General features: G+C 37.9%; 1 non-coding gene across 1 annotated transcript; it reads left to right on the top strand.

Moving 5' to 3' along the window:
• Positions 1-20,897: 20,897 nt before the first annotated feature.
• Positions 20,898-21,005, top strand: LOC148545807 (small nucleolar RNA R71). Its single transcript, XR_015900737.1, has one exon. It is a non-coding gene; the product is annotated as a small nucleolar RNA R71 (small nucleolar RNA).
• The last annotated feature ends 863 nt before the right edge of the window (positions 21,006-21,868 follow it).

The following is a 21,868-nucleotide window of genomic DNA, read 5'->3' on the forward strand; positions in this document are numbered from 1 at the left end:
ACACCAGTAAAGAGCATCTGGCTGGCGTTCAACGCCAGAACAGAGCATGGATCTGGCGTTCAGACGCTAGAAATACACACTGAGGAAAGCTGGCGCTGAACGCCAGAAACAAGCATAGAACTGGTGTTCAACGCCAGAAACATACTACATCTGGGCGTTAAACGCCTAGAACAAGCATCAACTCGGCGTTTAAACGCCAGAATTGCATGCAAAGGCATTTTACATGCCTAATTGGTGTAGGGATGTAAATCCTTGACACCTCAGGATCTGTGGACCCCACAGGATCATCTCAGCATCTGTGGACCCCACAGGATCCCCACCTACCTCCACTCATACTCTTCCCTCTTCTCATTCATCCTCTCTTCCCAATAAACACCCTTCCCCAAAACCCTTCACCAATCACCTCAAGCTCTCTTCCCTATTACCTATTCACCACCCACATCCATCCATTCTTCCCCATAAACCTACCTCATAAACCCCACCTACCTTCAAAATTCAAAATCACTTTCCCACCCAAACCCACCCCATATGGCCGAACCTTAACCCCTCTCCCTCCACTATATAAACCTCTCCATTCTTCTTCATTTTCACACAACACATCCCTCTCTTCCCCTTCTTGGCCGAAACACAACTCTCTCTCCCTCTCCTCCATTTCTTCTTCTTCATCTATTCTTTCTTCTCTTGCTCGAGGGTGAGCAATATTCTAAGTTTGGTGTGGTAAAAGCATAAGCTTTTTGTTTTTCCATTACCATTGATGGCACCTAAGACCGGAGAATCTTCTAGAAAAGGGAAAGGGAAGACAAAAGCTTCCACCTCCGAGTCATGGGAGATGGAAAGATTTATCTCCAAAGCCCACCAAGACCACTTCTACGATGTTGTGGCCAAGAAGAAGGTGATCCCCGAGGTCCCTTTCAAACTCAAGAAAAATGAGTATCCGGAGATCCAACATGAGATCCATAGAAGAGGTTGGGAAGTTCTAACAAACCCCATCCAACAAGTCAGAATTCTAATGGTTCAAGAGTTCTATGCTAATGCATGGATCACTAGGAACCATGATCAAAGTAAGAACCCGAACCCAAAGAATTATCTTACCATGGTTCAGAGGAATTACTTAGATTTTAGTCCGGAAAATATGAGGTTGACGTTCAACTTACCAATTATGGAAGAAAATGCGTGCCCCTACACAAGAAGAGTAAACTTTGATCAAAGGTTGGACCAAGTTCTTATGGACATATGTGTAGAAGGAGCTCAATGGAAGATTGACTCAAAAGGCAAACCGGTTCAACTGAGAAGAGTGGACCTTAAGCCTGTAGCTAGAGGATGGTTGGAGTTCATTCAATGCTCAATCATTCCCACTAGCAACCGGTCTGAAGTTACTATAGACCGGGCCATCATGATCCATAGCATCATGATTGGGGAGGAAGTGGAGGTTCATGAGATTATACCTCAAGAACTCTACAAGGTGGCTGACAAGTCCTCCACTATGGCAAGGTTAGCTTTCCCTCACCTCATTTGCCATCTATGCAATTCGGCTGGGATTGACATAGAGGGAGATATCCTCATTGATGAGGACAAGCCCATCACTAAGAAAAGGATGGAGAAAACAAGAGAGCCTATTCATGGATCTCAAGAGACGCATGAAGAAGCTCATCACCAAGAAATCCCTAAGATGCCTCAAGGGATGTACTTTCCTCCATAGAACTTTTGGGAGCAAATCAACACCTCCCTAGGAGAACTGAGTTCCAACATGGGACAACTAAGGGTAGAACATCAAGAGCACTCAATCATCCTCCATGAAATTAGAGAAGATCAAAGAGCTATGAGGGAGGAGCAACAAAGACAAGGAAGAGACATAGAAGAGCTCAAGGACATCATTGGTTCCTCAAGAAGAAAACGCCACCATCACTAAAGTTAGTGTCTTATCTATGTTAGTGTCTTATTACATGATGATTAGTGTTTAGTAACTTTGTCTTAAAGTTATGAATGTCCTATGAATCCATCACCTCTCTTAAATGAAAAATGTTTTTAATTCAAAAGAACAAGAAGTACATGAGTTTTGAATTTATCCTTGAACTTAGTTTAATTATTTTGATGTGGTGACAATGCTTTTTATTTTCTGAATGAATGCTTGAACAGTGCATATGTCTTTTGAAGTTGTTGTTTAAGAATGTTAAATATGTTGCCTCTTGAAAGAATGATGATAAGGAGAAATGTTATTTGATAATCTAAAAAATCATAAAATTGATTCTTGAAGCAAGAAAAAGCAGTGAATACAAAAGCTTGCAGAAAAAAAAGAGAGAAAAGAAAAAAAATGGCGAAAAAAATAGAAAAAGAAAAAGCAAGCAGAAAAAGCCAAAAGCTCTTAAAACCAAAAGGCAAGAGCAAAAAACCAATAACCCTAAAAACCAAAAGGCAAGGGTAAATAAAAAGGATCCCAAGGCTTTGAGCATCAGTGGATAGGAGGGTCTAAAGGAATAAAATCCTGGCCTAAGCGGCTAAACCAAGCTGTCCCTAACCATGTGCTTGTGGCGTGAAGGTGTTAAGTGAAAACTTGAGACTGAGCGGTTAAAGTCAAGGTCCAAAGCAAAAGAAGAGTGTGCTTAAGAACCCTGGACACCTCTAATTGGGGACTTTAGCAAAGCTAAGTCACAATCTGAAAAGGTTCACCCAATTATGTGTCTGTGGCATTTATGTATCCGGTGGTAATACTGGAAAACAAAGTGCTTAGGGCCACGACCAAGACTCATAAAGTAGCTGTGTACAAGAATCAACATACTGAACTAGGAAAATCAATAACACTATCTGAACTCTGAGTTCCTATAGATGCCAATCATTCTGAACCTTAATGGATAAAGTGAGATGCCAAAACTATTCAAGAGGCAAAAAGCTACAAGTCCCGCTCATCTGATTGGAGCTATGTTTCATTGATAGTTTGGAATTTATAGTATATTCTCTTCTTTTTATCCTATTTGATTTTTAGTTGCTTGGGGACAAGCAACAATTTAAGTTTGGTGTTGTGATGAGCGGATAATTTATACGCTTTTTGGCATTGTTTTTAGTATGTTTTTAGTAGGATCTAGTTACTTTTAGGGATGTTTTTATTATTTTTTATGTTAAATTCACATTTCTGGACTTTACTATGAGTTTTTGTGTTTTTCTATGATTTCAGGTATTTTCTGGCTGAAATTGAGGGACTTGAGCAAAAATCAGATTCAGAGGTTGAAGAAGGACTGCTGATGCTGTTGGATTCTGACCTCCCTGCACTCAAAGTGGATTTTCTGGAGCTATAGAACTCCAAATATCGCGCTCTCAATGGCGTTGGAAAGTACACATCCAGGGCTTTCCAGCAATATATAATAGTCCATACTTTTACCGGGTTTAGACGATGCAAAAGGGCGTTGAACTCCAGTTCTACGCTGCAGTCTAGAGTTAAACGCCAGAAACACATCACGAACCAGAGTTGAACGCCAGAAACACGTTACAAACTGGCGTTCAACTCCAAGAATGACCTCTCCACGTGTAAACTTCAAGCTCAGCCCAAGCATACACCAAGTGGGCCCCGGAAGTGGATTTCTACATCATTTACTTACTTCTGTAAACCCTAGTAACTAGTTTAGTATAAATAGGACTTTTCACTATTGTATTTACATAATCTTTAGTTTCATCTTTAGATCACGTTTGGGGGGCTGGCCATTCGGCCATGCCTGAACTTTATCACTTATGTATTTTCAACGGTAGAGTTTCTACACACCATAGATTAAGGTGTGGAGCTCTGCTGTTCCTCATGAATTAATACAAAGTACTACTGTTTTTCTATTCAATTCAACTTCTTCCGCTTCTAAGATATCCATTCGCACTTCAACATGAATGTGATGATCGTGACAGTCATTATCATCCCCTATGAACACGTGCCTGACAACCACTTCCGTTCTACCTTAGATTGAATGAGTATCTCTTGGATTCCTTAATCAGAATCTTCGTGGTATAAGTTAGAACCCATGGATGGCCATTCCTGAGATCCGGAAAGTCTAAACCTTGTCTGTGGTATTCCAAGTAGGATCTAGGAAGGGATGGCTGTAACGAGCTTCAAACTCGCGAGTGCTGGGCGTAGTGACAGACGCAAAAGGATCAATGGATCCTATTCCAGTATGATCGAGAACCGACAGATGATTAGCCATGCAGTGACAGTGCATTGGACCATTTTCACTGAGAGGACAGGATGTAGCCATTGACAATGGTGATGCCTAACATACAGCTCGCCATGGAAAGGAGTAGGATTGGTTGGATGAAGACAGCAGGAAAGCAGAGGTTCAGAGGAACGAAAGCATCCCTATACGCTTATATGAAATTCTCACCAATGAATTACATAAGTATCTCTATCCTATTTTATGTTTTATTTACTATTATTATTCGAAAACTCCATAACCATTTAATATCCGCCTGACTGAGATTTACAAGATGACCATAGTCTGCTTCATACCAACAATCTCCGTGGGATCGACCCTTACTCACATAAGGTTTTATTACTTGGGCGACCCAGTGCACTTGCTGGTTAGTTGTATCGAAGTTGTGACAAATTATGAATTAAGATTAGAGCACCAAGTTTTTGGAGCCAGTATCAGGAATCACAATTTCGTGCACCAGCAATCTGTCTTTTACTTTTCTGCAATTATTCTCTTGTTGGATCAAGGAAGGATTTGAGATCTAGACTTTTTTTCTAGTCTTCTCCACCCCTGAGATCTTAAATTTTCCTTTTGCTATTGCAATTAAGATGCATTTTGCTTTCTGTTTGGTTGCTCAAAAAATTTTTCCTTTCTTGTTTAGATCTGCTGCATCTAAATTCACCTTCTACTGCTTTATTAATTGTCATTTACTTTTGCTTGTTTAACTTCTGCAATCCCAGTGCCCAAGACCTTTTATGCTTTAAGCCATTTACATTTCTTACATTTTAAGTTTCAGTTATTTACATTTCTTGCAATCTAAGTTTCTGTAATTTACATTACTTGCACCTTAAGATTCAGCTCTTTTAATTCTTCTGCACTTTAAATTCTTGTCAATTATCCCTCTTCCTTTAAATTTCATGCAATTTAGCTTGTGTTGGATACAAATCACTCAAATCAACACTTGTTCGCTTGACTAAATCAACCACCTAACTAAAATTGCTCAATCCTTCAATCCTTGTGGGATCGACCTCACTCATGTGAGTTATTATTACTTGATGCGACCCGGTACACTTGCCGATGAGTTTTGTGTTGGATCGTTTTCCACACATCAATGGCTAATCATCTGTCGGTTCCCGCTAGCATCGAAATAGAATCCATTGATCCTTTTGCACACTGTCACTGCGCCCAACATTTGCAGGTTTGAAGCTCGTCACAGTCATCCCTTTCCGGATCCTGCTCGGAATACCACAGACAAGGTTTAGACTTTCCGGATCACAAAAATGCTGCCAATGATTCTAGCCTATACCATGAAGATACTAATCTCATGCTATCGGTCCGTGTATTAGATATCCAAGAGAATTGATGGGATATTTTCGTGGAAAAATGAATTTCTCCAAAACACCCAAACTTAACCGGCAAGTGCACCGGGTCGCATCAAGTAATAATAACTCACGGGAGTGAGGTCGATCCCACAGGGATTGAAGGATTTGAGCAATTTTAGTTTAGTGGTTGATTTAGTCAAGCGAATCAAGATTTGGTTGAGAGATTTGTGATTTGCAGAATTTAAATTTCATAGAAAGTAAAGGGAATGGGTAATTGGCATGAAATTAAAGAGAACAGGAATTAAAGTGCTGAATCTTAAAGAACAAGAAATTAAATGGCAGAAACTTAGAACGCAAGAAATGTAAATTGCAAAATCTTAAAGTGCAGGAAATGTAAATGGCTTGAATTGTAAAGGGAATGGGGAGTTGGATTTGCAGAAATTAAACAAGGAAATGTAAAATTGCAACAAGCAGAGAGATAGAAGAAGACTTGGATTGAATCGGATCTAAAACAAAAAAGTAAAATGAGCATGAAAACAGTAAACAGGGAATGAGAGATGGAAATTCTGGATCTCAGGACCCAAGAGACTAGAAAACCAAGTCTAGATCTCAATGCCTTCCTAGATCCAACAAGAACAATTGCAAAGGAAATGTAGATTGCAAAGAAAGTAGATGAAAAGCAATTAACCGAAACTGAATTCAATTGTGCAGTAAAATAAAGCAAGATCCTAAGGTGAGATTGAAACAGAATTTCTTCAATTCTCCACCCAAAATCCAAGACAAGAAAAGTAAAGAGTGCTGGGCAAGAACAAGGAAGAAGAGAGATCAATTCTCCTGTCAAATTCTCTTCAATTAAACAACAATGCTAAGAAAAATAAAAGTGAGCTCTAAGCAAAACTCAAAAGAAAGCTATTCTGAAAAACTAAAAGGGAAGCTCCCTGTATGAAAACTAAAAGGAAAAAAAACTCCCCTTAAAAACTTAAATCCTATGCTATTTATACACTTTCTTCAAATGGTCTTCAAGCCTTCAATTGGGCCTTTGCTCTTGATGGAATTGGGTTGAGAGAGGCCTTGGTTGATTGCTCTTGGAGTTTGGGGAAGAACCGAATTGAACCGGGTTGGAATTATGAAAGCTTGAGTAAAAGTTGGAGTAAAAGTTAGGGGCTAACTTTTGCTCCAACTTTTCACATCAGCACCCTTGTTTTGCTGATACCAACGTTGGGGCAAAAGTTAGGGGTCTAACTTTTGCTCCAACATTGGCCTCCCCTTGCTTATTCATGGTGCCAACGTTAGCCAGAAAGTTAGGGGCTAACGTTGGCGCAAACTTTTGCTAGCCCAGGGAGATTTTTTCATGTGCCAACGTTAGCCAAAAAGTTAGGGGCTAACGTTGGTGCAAACTTTTGGTGCATCCAGGGAGTGTTTTTTCATGCCAAAAGTTAGCCAAAAAGTTAGGGGCTAACTTTTGCTCCAGCTTTTGCCCAAAAGTTAGCCAAAAAGTTAGGGGCTAACTTTTGCTCCAGCTTTTTCTTCCTGGTTCATAATTAATCCAAAAGTTTGAGCTAAAGTTTGAGGCAAACTTTTGCTCAAACTTTTTGTTCTCTCTTCCTCCTAACCCTTCCTTCTTGCATCAACCTTTCTCCAAGCTTTCTTCACCTATCATTAATCAACCAAACACATCAAAGCTATGCTCAAAATCATGAGATATTCATTCTTTCATAATATGTGACAATTATAGCATAAAACCTCATGAAATAGCATGAATTCATACATGGTTGATTAAATCAAAGGAAACATGAAAATCTACCCAATTGGCTTGCTTATGGCTCAAGAAAGTGCATAATTCAGTTGAAAACAAAAGAAAAAGGCTAGTGAAACTAGGCTAAGATGACTTGTCATCAAGAATATACTCTGGATGTCGTCCAATGACTACATTGAACATCATGTAGACCGCTTTGTGGTTATCAGGCACGTGATCTTGGCTAAGCGAGTAACAAAGATTGGGTGATTGTCACGGGTCACCCCTTCATTCTGACTTAACTAAATTAAGTACGAGAGCATATCTTGGAGAAGAAGTAGGCGTGAATTGAATAGGAAACCGTAGTAATTGTATTAATTCATGAAGAACAGCAGAGCTCCACACCTTAATCTATGGGGTGTAGAAACTCCACTGTAGAAAATACATAAGTGAAAATAGTCTAGGCATGGCCGAATGGCCAGCCTCTCCAAATGTGAACAATGGTCCAAAGATGATCAAAAGATCAAAAGTGATCAAAAGATATAAAATAAATCTCTAAAAGTAGTCTTTATACTAAACTAGTAACCTAGGTTTACAGAAAATGAGTGACTAAGTGCAGATAGTGCAGAAATCCACTTCCGGGGCCCATTTGGTGTGTGCTTGGGCTGAGCATTGAAGATTTTTTGTGCATAGGGTGTTCTTGGAGTTAAACGCCAGCTTTGGTGCGAGTTTGGGCGTTTAACTCCAATTCTGGTGCCAGTTTGGGCGTTTTATGCCAGAAAGTTTTAGGCTGGCTTTGAGCGCCAATTTGGGCCATCAAATCTCAGGCAAAATATAAACTATTATATATTTCTGGAAAGCCCAGGATGTCTACTTTCCAAAAAAATTGATAGCGCGCCAATTGGGCTTCTGTAGATCCAGAAAATCCACTTCGAGTGCAGGAGGGTCAGAATCCAATAGCATCTGTAGTCCTATTTCAGCCTCTGAATCATATTTTTGATCAGGTTCCTCAATTTCAGCCATAAAATAACTGAAATTACAGGAAAACACACAAACCCATAGTAAAGTCTAGAAATGTGATTTTTAAATAAAAACTAATAAAAATATAATAAAAAGTAATAAAATCATACCAAAAACTATGTAAAAACAATGCCAAAAATGGTATAAATTATCTGCTCATCACAACACCAAGCTTAAATTGTTGCTTGTCCCGAAGCAACTAAAAAAAAATAGGATAAAAAGAAGATAAAATACAATAAATTCCAAACTTATCAATGAACTTAGTTCCAATTAGATGAGCGGGGCTAGTAGTCTTTTTTGCTTCTGAATAGTTTTGGCATCTCACTTTATCCTTTGAAGTTCAGAATAATTGGCATCTATAGGAACTCAGAATTTAGATAGTGTTATTGATTCTCTTAGTTCAGTATGTTGATTCTTGAACACAGCTACTTTATGAGTCTTGGCCGTGACCCTAAGCATTTTGTTTTCCAGTATTACCACCGGATACATAAATGCCACAGATACATAACTGGGTGAACCTTTTCAGATTGTGACTTAGCTTTGCTAGAGTCCCCAGTTAGAGGTTCCCAGAGCTCTTAAGCACACTATTTTTCTTTGGACCACGACTTTAACCGCTCAGTCTCAAGCTTTTAACCTGACACCTTCACGCCACAAGCACATGGTTAGGGACAGCTTGATTTGGCCGCTTAGGCCAGGATTTTATTCCTGTGGGCCCTCCTATCCATTAATGCTCAAAGCCCTGGATCCTTCTTAATCTTGCCTTTTGGTTTAAAGGGCTATTGGCTTTTTCTGCTTGCTTTTTCTTTTTCTTTTTTTTTCGCCTTTTTTTCGCAAGCTTTGATTTTCACTGCTTTTTCTTACTTCAAGAATCAATTTTATGATTTTTCAGATTATCAATAACATTTCTCCTTTTTCATTATTCTTTCAAGAGCCAACAATTTTAACATTCATAAACAATAATATAAAAAATATGCACTGTTCAAGCATTCATTCAGAAAATAAAAAGTATTGCCACCATCAAAATAATTAAACTAATTTCAAGATAAAATTCGAAATTCATGAACTTCTTGTTCTTTTGCAATTAAAAACATTTTTCATTTAAGAAAGGTGAAGGATTCATAGGACATTCATAGCTTTAAGACATAGACACTAGACACTAATGATCATATAATAAAGACACAAACATAGACAAAACATAAAGCATATAATTCAAAAAACAGAAAAATAAGAACAAGGAAATTAAAAAACGGGTCCACCTTAGTGACGGCAGCTAGTTCTTCCTCTTGAAGATCTTATGAAGTGCTTGGGCTCCTCTATGTCTCTTCCTTGCCTTTGTTGCTCCTCTCTCATGGCCTTTTGGTCCTCTCTAATTTCATTTAGGATAATGGAGTGCTCTTGGTGCTCCATCCTTAGTTGCTCAATGTTAGAACTCAGTTCTTCTAAGGAGGTGTTAATTTGCTCCTAATAATTGTGTGGAGGAAAGTACATCCCTTGGGGTATCTCAAGGATTTCTTAATGAAGAATTTCCTCATACTCTTGTTGAGGTCCATGAGTGGGATCTCTTGTTTGATCCATCCTCTTTTTAGTGATGGGTTTTTGACATGAATCTCTCCATCTCCCATGACTCGGAGGAGGAAGCAATTGCCTTCCCTTTCCTCTTTCTAGAGGTTTCTCCGGCCTTAGGTGCCATTGATGGTTATGGAAAAACAAAAAAACTGAGCTTTTCCACCCCAAACTTAAAAGCTTTGCTCGTCCTCGAGCAAAATAAGATAGAAGGGAGTAGAAGAAGAAGAAATTGAGGAGATGGAGGGTAGTAGTGTGTATGATGTGTGAAAATGAAGGTAGTGAGGAGGGGTATTTATAGGGTAGGAGAGAGAAGGAATTCGGTCATGAAGGGGTGGGTTTGTGAGGAAAATGGTTTGAATTTGAATGGTGAGGTAGGTGGGGTTTATGATGGATGGATGTGAGTGGTGAAGAGAATATAGGGAAGAGTGTAGGATTTGATAGGTGAAGGGTATTTGGGGAAGAGTTAGTGATGGAATTGGTCAAGGGTATTTGGAGAAGAGTGTCATGGAAAGGTGTGAAGAGGAGAGAAGAAGAGGTGGGGTAGGTGAGGATCCTGTGGGGTCCACAGACCTTGAGGTGTCAAGAAATTCTGCTCCCTGTACCATTATAGCATTCAAACGCCCGCTGTGTGCCAATTCTGGGATTAAACGCCAGCTCTGCTACCTTTCCTGACGTTAAACGCCAGTCTGCTGCCCCTTTCTGGCGTTTAACACCAGCCAGACACCCTTTTCTGGCGTTAAACGCTAGTCTGTCTGCCATTTCTGGCGTTTAACACCAGCCAGACGCCAGACACCCTTTTCTGGCGTTAAATGCCCAAAGTGCTGCCCATTCTGGCGTTTAACGCCCAGAATGCTGCCAGGCTGGGCGTTAAACGCCCATTCTGCTATCCTTACTAGCGTTTAAACGCGAGTAAGCCTGTCCTCCAGGGTGTGCTATTTTTGATGCTGTTTTTGATTTTGCTTTAATTCTGCATTTGTTTTTATGACTTCACATGATCATCAACCTAAGAAAAACATAAAATGACAATGGAATATAAATAAATATAATTAATTAACATTGGGTTGCCTCCCAAGAAGCGCTTCTTTAATGTCAATAGCTTGACAGTGAGCTCTTAGAGAGTTTCGCAGAGATTCAGAGCTTGATGATGGCCTCCCAGCACCAAACTTAGAAGTTGAGTGCGGGGCCTCTGTTTAACTCTGTATTGAGAGAAGCTTTTCATGCTTCCTCTCCATGGTTACAGAAGAAGATCCTTGAGCCTTAAACACAAGGTAGTTCTCATTCAATTGAAGGACTAACTCTCCTCTGTCCACATCAATCATAGCTCTTGCTGTAGCTAGGAAGGGTCTTCCAAGGATGATGAATTCATCCTTATCCTTCCCAGTGTCTAGGATTATGAAGTCAGCAGGAATGTGAAAGCCTTCAACCTTCACTAAGACATCCTCTACAAGTCCATAAGCCTGTTTCCTTGAATTGTCTGCCATCTCTAGTGAGATTTTTGCAGCTTGTACCTCAAAGATCCCTAGTTTCTCCATTACAGAGAGTGGCATGAGGTTTATACTTGAATCAAGGTCACACAGAGCCTTCTTAAAGTTCATGGTGCCTATGATGCAAGGTATTAAGAACTTTCCAAGATCTGGTTTCCTCTGAGGTAATTTCTGTTGAACCAAGGTATTCACTTCATTGATGAGCAATGGAGGTTCTGATGTGTGGAAAACGATCCAACACAAAACTCACCGGCAAGTGTACCGGGTCGCATCAAGTAATAATAACTCACATGAGTGAGGTCGATCCCACAGGGATTGAAAGATTGAGCAATTTTAGTTAGGTAGTTGATTTAGTCAAGCAAAGAAGTTTTGATTTGAGTGATTTGTATTTAACAGAAACTAAATTGCATGAAATTTAAAGGGAGAGGGAGAATTGGCAGTAAATTAAATGACTGAAACTTAAATTGCAAGAAATGTAAACAGCTGAAGCTTAGAGTGCAAGAAATGTAAATTGCTTGAATAATAAAGGGGTGTGGGATGCTGGGATCTCAAAAATTAAAAAAGAGAATGTAAATAGCAATCAAGAGAAGTAAAAGATGAATTGAAATGCAGCAGATCTCAAACAGAAAAGAAAAATCACTTGAAGAAGCAATACAGAAAGTGAATTCAACTCAATTTTAAAATCTAAAAGAGAAGTTGAAGATCTCAGGGGCTGAATGATACTAGAAAACAAGTCTAGATCTTAATTCCTTCCTTGATCCAACAGAGAATAATTGCAGAAGAAATAGAGATGAAAGCAATAAAGAAAACTTAGATTCAAATCACAATTCCTTGAAATTATGCAGAAAGTAAACAAAGAGAGATCTCAGATCAAGAATGAAATAGAATTCTTTCAATTCTCAATCCCAGATTCAAAACAAAGAGTGAAGAGTGTAGAAGTAAGAACAAAGAGGAAGAGAATTCAATTCTCAATCCCAATTCCCAAACCCAAAGCTACAATCTAAAATGAGCTCAAAAATGAAAAATGAAAAGTAAAAGTCTCCAAAAAGTAAAGTCCTCTCTAAATCAAACTAACTTCTATTTATACACTTCCTATTTTTGAATTTCAGAATTTGGAGTGGGACTTTCAATTTGGTGAAGAATTGAATCCAATTTGATTTTTAATTGAATTTTGCGTCATGGGTGTTGCTCCCAGTAGTGTGCTCGTTTTAGAAAGAGAGCGCAGCACTCCCTTGGTTCAATTGTTGCGTGACAAGCTCCCTAGTGCCAAGCCTTCATAGCGCTCAGTTATGTGAGAGAGCGCAGCATCCCTTTGCTTTCAAGGTGAGGCTCCAGGTTCGAATCCTTGTTGAGCCAATATTGTGCCCATTTTTATTTCAAGGAGTAGCGCTCCTTCCTTGTAAGTGAGGAGCTCCAAGTTTGACTCTTGGTGGATGCACTTTGGTGTTAATTTCCTTGGCCCAATTCCCTTGCAAAATGGTGGAAGTAGCGCTCAGTGAAAACTCTTCACGCAACGCTACTTGTTGTTTGAGTGAGGCTCCCACTTCGATTTCCAGTGAATGCATTTTGTGTAGCCAATTTTCCTTATGCCTAGCAATATAAGGTAGGGCTTAGTTAAGTAAAGCAACTGAGTGCCCTTGCCCTCCTTGGAGTAGCGCCTTCTTGTTATCCCTCAGGTGCAAGGTTCAAGTCTTGGTGAATGCTTTTTGGCTAATTTCCCTTGCAGTAGCGCTTTCTTGGCTCCCTAGGTGCAAGGTTCGAAACTTGGTGGCTTCACTAGCAAATATTTAGCCTTGCATTTTCTTTCATGAGGAGCACGATAAAGGTAAGTGAGTTAACTGAGCGCTATTGCTTTCTTCAATTCTCTTGGGCGCTCAGTTAACTTCCTCAATGCAGCGCCATAAGCCTTTGCTTCCTTGGATTGGATTAGCGCTCAATAAGAGAGCGCTGAGCTCTTTGAGAGAGCGCTATGGCTTTTCTCCTTTGATGTGCCACGCTTTTGTTTCCTTTGGCTATGCTTCATAGGCCACACTTTCTTGTTTCTTTCTTTTCTTCACCTACAAATAATTAAAACAACCAATCAAAGTATCACCAAATTCACAAGGTTTACAAATCATTCAAAAACCAATTAATTTTAGCTTAAACCTCATGATTTAGTGTCAAATAAAGGGTGGTTGATTGATTTAATAAAACCACGCAAATCCACTCCAAATCACTTACTTACAATGCAAGAAAGTGCATAAAACCTAATGAAACAAGTGAAAAATGCTTGAAAAGCTAGCATAAGATGACTTGTCATCAGGTTCATCCTCCCAAGTCTCATTATCAAATAACTTGGCATTCAGCTTCATGATTGCTCCTAGATACTGAGTAACTTCCTCTTCAGAGGAAGAATATTCATCAGAGCTCATGAATGGCAACAGTAAGTTTAGTGGAATCTCTATGGTCTTTGTATGAGCCTCATATTCCTTTGGTTCCTCAATAGGGAACTCCTTATTAGCTAGTGGACGTCCATTGAGGTCTTCCTCATTGGAAATCACTGCCTTTTGACTCTCTCCAAGTTCGGCCATGGTGGGTATATTGATGGCCTTGCAGTCTCTTTTTGGATTCTCTTCTGTATTGCTTAGGAGAGTACTAGGAGGAGTTTTGGTCACTCTTTTACTCAGTTGACCCACTTGTGCCTCCAAATTTCTGATGGAGGACCTTGTTTCAGTCATGAAACTGAGAGTGGTCTTAGATAGATCAGAGACTATGGTTGCTAAGTCAGAGAGGCTTTGCTTAGAATACCCTGTCTGTTGCTCAGAAGATGATGGAAAAGGCTTGCTATTGTTAAACCTATTTCTCCTACCATTATTATTATTATTATTGAAACCTTGATTAGGCTTCTGTTGATCCTTCCATGAGAGATTAGGATGATTTCTCCATGAAGGATTATAAGTGTTTCCATAGGATTCTCCCATGTAATTCACTTCTTCCATTGCAGGGTTCTCAGGGTCATATGCTTCTTCTTCAGAGGAAGCTTCTTTAGTACTGCCGGATGTAGCTTGCATTCCAGTCAGACTCTGAGAAATCATATTGACTTGCTGAGTCAATATTTTATTCTGAGCCAATATTGCATTCAGAGTATCAATCTCAAGAACTCCTTTTTTCTGAGTTGTCCCATTATTCGCAGGATTTCTTTTAGAAGTGTACATAAACTGGTTATTTGCAACTATTTCAATGAGTTCCTGGGCTTCTGCAGGTGTCTTCTTCAGATAAAGAGATCCACCAGCAGAGTGGTCCGATGACATCTTAGACAATTCAGACAGACCATCATAGAATATACATAAGATGCTCCATTCTGAAAGCATGTCAGAAGGACACCTTCTGATCAATTGCTTGTATCTTTCCCAAGCTTCATAGAGGGATTTACCTTCCTTTTGTTTGAAGGTTTGGACTTCCACTCTAAGCTTGCTCAACTTTTGCGGTGGAAAGAATTTGGCCAAGAAAGCATTGACCAACTTTTTCCAAGAGTTCAGGCTTTCTTTAGGTTGTGAGTCCAACCATATCCTAGCTCTGTTTCTTACAGCAAAGGGGAAAAGCATTAGTCTGTAGACCTCAGGATTAACCCCATTGGTCTTAACTGTGTCACAGATTTGCAAGAATTCATCTAAGAACTGATGAGGATCTTCCATGAAACTTACAATTCTGCTGCATTAAAGAAACTAATTGAGGCTTAATCTCAAAGTTGTTTGCTCCAATTGTAGGAATTGAGATGCTTCTTCCATAGAAGTTAGAAGTTGGTGTAGTAAAGTCACCAAGCATCTTCTTTGCATATCCACCATTGTTATTATTTTCGGCTGCCATAGCTTCTTCTTTTTCGAAAATTTTTGTTAGGTCCTCTCAGAGTGTTGTGCTTTAGCTTCTCTTAGCTTCCTCTTTAGAGTCCTTTCAGGTTCAAGATCAGCTTCAACAAGAATGTCCTTATCTTTGTTCCTGCTCATATGAAAAAGAAGAGAACAGAAAAGAAGTGGAATCCTCTATGTCACAGTATAGAGATTCCTTTATGTGAGTAGAAGAATAGAATGAAGAAGGGAGGAGAAGAAGAATTCGAACATAGAGAGAGGAGGAGGGTTCGAATTATAAGAAGAAGAGAAGTGTTAGTAAATAAATAAAATAAATAGAAGGAGATGAGAAAGAGAGTATATTCGAAAATTATTTAAAAGAGAAGAAAAATATTTTTGTTTTTATTTTAATTGTTGGTTAGTATTCGAAATTTAAGAAAAGAAATAAAATAAAATTAAAATTTAAAACAATTAGTTAATTAAAAAGAATTTTGAAAAAGGGGTTAGTTATTTTCGAAAATTGGAGAGAGAAAAGTAGTTAGGTGATTTTGAAAAAGATAAGAAATAGTAAAACAATAAAAAAGTCAAGTAGTTAATTGAAAAAGATTTGAAAATCAATTTTGAAAAGATAAGAAGTTAGAAAAAGATTTTGAAATTAAATTTTGAAAAAGATATGATTGAAACTTATTTTGAAAAAGGTTTGTAAAGGAAATTAAAAAGATTTGATTTTTGAAATTAAAGTTGATTACTTGACTAACAAGAAACTAAAATACATGATTCTAGAATTTAAGGATTGATCTTTTCTTAATAGGCAAGTAATAACTTGAAAATTTTTTACTCAAAACATTAAATGTTAGCAATAAATTCGAAAATATGAAATAAAAATAAGAAAAATATTTTAAAAATCAATTTTAAAATTTTCGAAAAACATGAAAGAAAATTGAAAAATATTTGATTTTGAAAAATATTTGAAAAGATAGAATATTTGAATTGAAATTTTGACATGACTAATAAGAAACAACAAAATTTTGAAAATTTATGACTAAATCAATCCAAAATTTCGAAAATTATGAGCAAATTAAGGGACAGATATTTTTTTTTATTTTTGAATTTTTAATGAGGAAAGAGAAAAAACAACAAAATGACAAAAAACATAAAAATTTAAGATCAAAACAACTAATGCATGCAATAACACTTTGAATGTCAAGATGAACACCAAGAACACTTTGAAGATCATGATGAACATCAAGAACATATTTTTGAAAATTTTTAAGAAAAGAAAGACATGCAAGACACCAAACTTAAAAATATTTTAACTTTAGACACTAGTAATTCAAAAATGCATATGAAAAACAAGAAAAGACACAAAACAAGAAAGTTTAAAGATCAAACAAGGAAAATCATCAAGAACAACTTGAAGATCAATGAAGAACACAATGCATATATTTTCAAAAATTTTAAGAAAATTAAAAAGATGCAATTGACACCAAACTTAAAATTTGACACTAGACTCTAACAAGAAACACAAAATATTTTTGATTTTATGATTTTATTAAATTTTTTTTTTTGTATTTTTGAAAATTATTTTGGAAAAAGAGAATAAAGGGATACAAAATTTTTAATAAGAATTCCAGGAATCATGCAATGTTAGTCTAAAGCTTCGGTTCAATAGAATGAGACATGGCCAAATGGCCAGCCAAGCTTTAGCAGAGCATTACATACAACATCCAAATTGATGGGAACCAAAAGGCTCTTGCAAAGATAAGTGAAAACCTCGGTCCAAAAGATTAGACATGGCTTAACAGCCAGCCAGGATTCAACATATCTCCTGAAACTCTAGAATTCGTTCTTAAAAACACTGAAGAACAAAATTTTTTTTTTGTATTTTTTTTTGAAAATAAAAATAAAAAGCTTAAACATAAAATAAAATTATCCAATCTAAGCAACAAGATGAGCCGATAGTTGTCCAAACTCGAACAATCTCTGGCAATGGCGCCAAAAATTTGGTGTGGGAAATTGTGATTCACACTTTTCACATCTCCGCACAACTAACCAGCAAGTGCACTGGGTCATCCAAGTAATACCTTACGTGAGTAAGGGTCGATCCCACGGAGATTGTCAGCTTGAAGCAAGCTATGGTCATCCTTGTAAATCTCAGTCAGGTAGATTCAAATGGTTATGAGGTTTTGATAATTAAAAGATAAATAAAACATAAAATAAAATAAGGTTACTTATGTAATTCATTGGTGGGAATCTCAAATAAGCGTCTGGAGATGCTTTGTTGCTTCTGAACCTCTGCTTTCCTATTGCCTTCTTCCAACCATGCGTGCTCCCTTCCATGGCAAGCTGTAAGATCCTCTCAGTGAAAATGGTCCTCTAAGGTTTCTGCATGGCTAATCAACTGTCAGATTTCTCGTCTCGAATGAAAAATACCAGGCACAGCTACCGCATGGCTAATCATCTGTCGGTTTCCGCTAGCGTCGGAATAGAATCCATTGATCCTTTTGCATACTGTCACTGCGCCCAACATTCACAGGTTTGAAGCTCGTCACAGTCATCCCTTCCCGGATCCTACTCGGAATACCACAGATAAGGTTTAGACTTTCCGGATCCCAAGAATGCTGCCAATGATTCTAGCCTATACCACGAAGATACTATTCTCACGGACTCGGTCTGTGTATTAGATATTCAAGAGAATATACTACGGCTGTCATCCAATTACTACGTTGAACATCATATAGACCGCTTTGTGGTTGTCAGGCACGCGATCTTGGCTAAGCGAGTAACGAAGATTGGGTGATTGTCACGGGTCACCCCTTTATTCTGACTTAACTGAATTAAGTACGAGAGTATATCATAGGGAAGAAGTAGGCGTGAATTGAATAGGAAACAGTAGTAATTGCATTAATTCATGAAGAACAACAGAGCTCCACACCTTAATCTATGGGGTGTAGAAACTCTACCGTAGAAAATACATAACTGAAAATAGTCTAGGCATGTGACGATCGGGTTTTTCTATCGGTAAAGAAATATAAAAATATGATCGCGTTGTAGATATAGCTTCTAAACCAACAGAAAATTCTTTCATACAAATGTTTTGGTTGTCACAAGTAACAAACCCCTTTAAAATTGATAACCGAAGTATTTAAACCTCGGGTCATCTTCTCAAGGAACTACAGGGAGGTGTTCTTATTATTGGTTATGAGTTTTGTAAATTGGGGGTTTTGAAAGTAAGGAACGAGTAATTTAAATGACAAGTAAAATAAATAAATAACTATAAAATAAACTCTTGGCAAGGTATGAAAATTCGGAAGTCCTATCCTAGTTATCCTTACCGATGGTGATGAGAATTGAGTTTTAATCCCACTTAGTTAACCTCTACTAAAGCAAAGGAAGGTCAAGTGGACTAATTAGTTTGATCCTCAAGTCCTAGTCAATCCCTGTGGGAAAACTAGATTTAGAGCAATTTAGATCAATTAGTAATCTGCTAATTTCAATCACTGCTGAGTTTGACAACTCAAGTGTTACCAATTACTTAACCAAAGCCAAAAGGAAGAAAATATCTAAATTAAATTAAAAGCATTCATAAATAGAATAAAGCAATCATAAATCTGAAACACATCAAGTTACGTTTAAACATAAATTCAAATCTAACATGGAAAAGTTCATAAAGTAAATTGGAAAAATAAATAAAAGAAACATTGAACCTGTAATGAAGATAAGCAGTCCTAAAATTGAGAGAAATCCTAATCCTAATCCTAAGAGAGAGGAGAGAACCTCTCTCTCTAAAAACTACATCTAAACTATGAAAAGTGAATAATTGAAGGCCTCTTTTTTAATGGATGCATTCCCCGACTTTATAAACTCTAATTTGTGCTTTCTGTACTTGGATCTGGGCCAAGAAGGGTTTCAGAAATTGCTGGGAGTATTTTCTGCAGTTTTTGGTGCGTGGCATCTGTCACGCGTCCGCGTGGGTCACGCGGTCGCGTCATCTGGGAGTTTTCCTTATCACGCGTTCGCTTGGTCACACGTACGCGTCATTTGTGTTCTGCTCAAGGCACGCGTCCGCGTCGGTCAGACGTTCACGTCACTGCTTTTTCGCGCTGGGCATGGGCCGCGTCATCCATGCGTTTGTGTCGCTACCAGTTTCTTCAAAAACTCCATTTTGTGCTTTCCTTCCATTTTTGTATGTTTTCTTTCCATCCTTTAAATCATTCCTGCCTTAGGAGATCTAAAAATACTTAACACACAAATCACGGCATCGAATGTTAATAAAAGGTAATTAAAATAATTATTTTTAAAGCATAGGAAACATGTTTTTCACATATATCACATAATAAGGAAGGGAAAGTAAAACCATGCAATTTCACAAGAATAAGTGGGTGAAGGGTTGAATAAATCACTTAAATTGAGCACAAAATATATCATAAAATATGGGTTTATCAACCTCCCCACACTTAAACAATAGCATGTCCTCATGCTAAATCCAAGATAAAGAGTAAGGTAAAGTGGTGGAATCTCATGCAATGCAATCTATTCTAAATGCAACTACCTAAATGAGTCATGTAATTCTAATTGTTATTCACTTGTATATAAAGCTTACATGTAGTTAAATTAATTCCTATCCTCAAGGAATTATATATGCATAGCTAAACCTCAGATAAATGTTAAAGCACTTTTACAATTGAGATGGGTAAAAATATTTCACAAACTTGCAAGACAATTAACAATTTAAGCAGATATATATCGTGATGAGCTATTGATTACTTGGCATTCAGCTTCATGATTGCACTAAGAAACTTGGCAGTTTACTCTTCAGTAACATCCTCATTCTCTTCAGAAGAGGAATACTCATCAGAGCTCATGAAGGGCATAAGGAGGTTCAATGGAATCTCTATGGTCTCTAGATGAGCCTCAGAGTCCTTTGGTTCCTCAGAGGGAAGCTCCTTATTGATCACTGGACGTCCCAGGAGGTCTTCCTCACTGGGATTCACGTCCTCCTCTCCCCTTGTAGGTTCGGCCATGGTGCTTATGTCAATGGCCTTGCACTCTCCTTTTGGGTTCTCTTCTGTATTGCATGGGAGAGTACTAGGAGGGATTTCAGTGATCCTATTACTCAGCTGGCCCACTTGTGCTTCCAAATTTCTAATGGAAGACCTTGTTTCATTCATGAAACTTACAGTGGCCTTGGATAGATCAGAGACTAAGTTTGCTAAATTAGAAGTATTTTGTTCAGAGTTCTCTGTCTGTTGCTGAGTGGATGATGGAAAAGGTTTATTATTGTTAAACCTGTTTCTTCCACCATTATTAAAGCCTTGTTGAGGCTTTTGATCCTTCCATGAGAAATTTGGATGATTTCTCCATGATGAGTTATAGGTGTTTCCATAAGGTTCACCTAAGTAATTCACCTCTGCTATTGCAGGGTTCTCAGGATCAAAGGCTTCTCCTTCATAAGAAGCCTCTTGAGTACTGTTGGATGCAGCTTGCACTCCATTCAGACTCTGAGAAATCATATTGACTTGCTGAGTCAATATTTTGTTCTAAGCCAATATGGCATTCAGAGTATCAACTTCAAGAACTCCCTTTTTCATAGGCGTCCCATTACTCACAGGATTCCTTTCAGAAGTGTACATGAACTGGTTATTAGCAACCATGTCAATGAGTTCTTGAGCTTCTGCAGGCATTTTCTTTAGGTGAATGGATCCACCTGCAGAAGTATCCAGTGACATCTTTGATAGCTCAGATAAACCATCATAGAATATATCCAGGATGGTCCATTCTGAAAGCATGTCAGAAGGACACTTTTTGGTCAACTGTTTGTATCTTTCCCAAGCTTCATAGAGGGATTCACCTTCTTTCTGTCTGAAGGTTTGAACATCAGCTCTAAGCTTGCTCAGCTTTTGAGGAGGAAAGTACTTGGCTAAGAAAGCCGTGACCAGCTTATCCCAAGAGTTCAGGCTGTCTTTGGGTTGAGAATCCAACCATAATCTAGCTCTGTCTCTTACAGCAAAAGGGAAAAGCATGAGCCTGTAGACTTCAGGATCTACTCCATTAGTCTTAACAGTATCACATATCTGCAAGAATTCAGTTAAAAACTGAAAAGAATCTTCAGATGGAAGTCCATGAAACTTGCAGTTCTGCTGCATCAGAGAAACTAATTGAGGTTTCAGCTCAAAGTTGTTTGCTCCAATGGCAGGAATGGAGATGCTTCTTCCATGTAAATTGGAATTAGGTGCAGTAAAGTCACCAAGCATCTTCCTTACATTATTATTATTTTCGGCTGCCATCTCCTCTTCCTGTTTGAAAATTTCTGAAAGGTTATCTCTGGATTGTTGTATTTTAGCTTCTCTTAATTTTTTCTTCAGAGTCCTTTCAGGTTTTGGATCTGCTTCCACAAGAATGTTCTTATCCTTGCTCCTGCTCATATGACAAAGAAGAGGGCACAGAAAAATAATAATAATAATAGAGATCCTTTATACCACAGTATAGGGATCCCTTTGTGAGTGGAAGAAAAGAGGGAGACAAAGAGTGTGATGTAAAGAAAGAAACACAACTGTGAGGATGGCAGAGATGTGAGATGAGATGTTAGTAGATGAATAAATAAATAGAATAAGATGGGAGAGGGAGAAATTTTGAAAATAATTTTTGAAAAACAGTTAGTGATTTTTGAAAATAGTTTTTGAAAAATGTTAGTAATTTTCGAAAATTAAGATTTAAAAATTAAAAATTAAAATAACTAATAAATTAAAAAGAA

This window comes from Arachis ipaensis, chromosome B9, assembly GCF_059453495.1.
Source record: "Arachis ipaensis isolate K30076 ecotype BB chromosome B9, ASM5945349v1, whole genome shotgun sequence".
Taxonomy (NCBI): domain Eukaryota; kingdom Viridiplantae; phylum Streptophyta; class Magnoliopsida; order Fabales; family Fabaceae; genus Arachis; species Arachis ipaensis.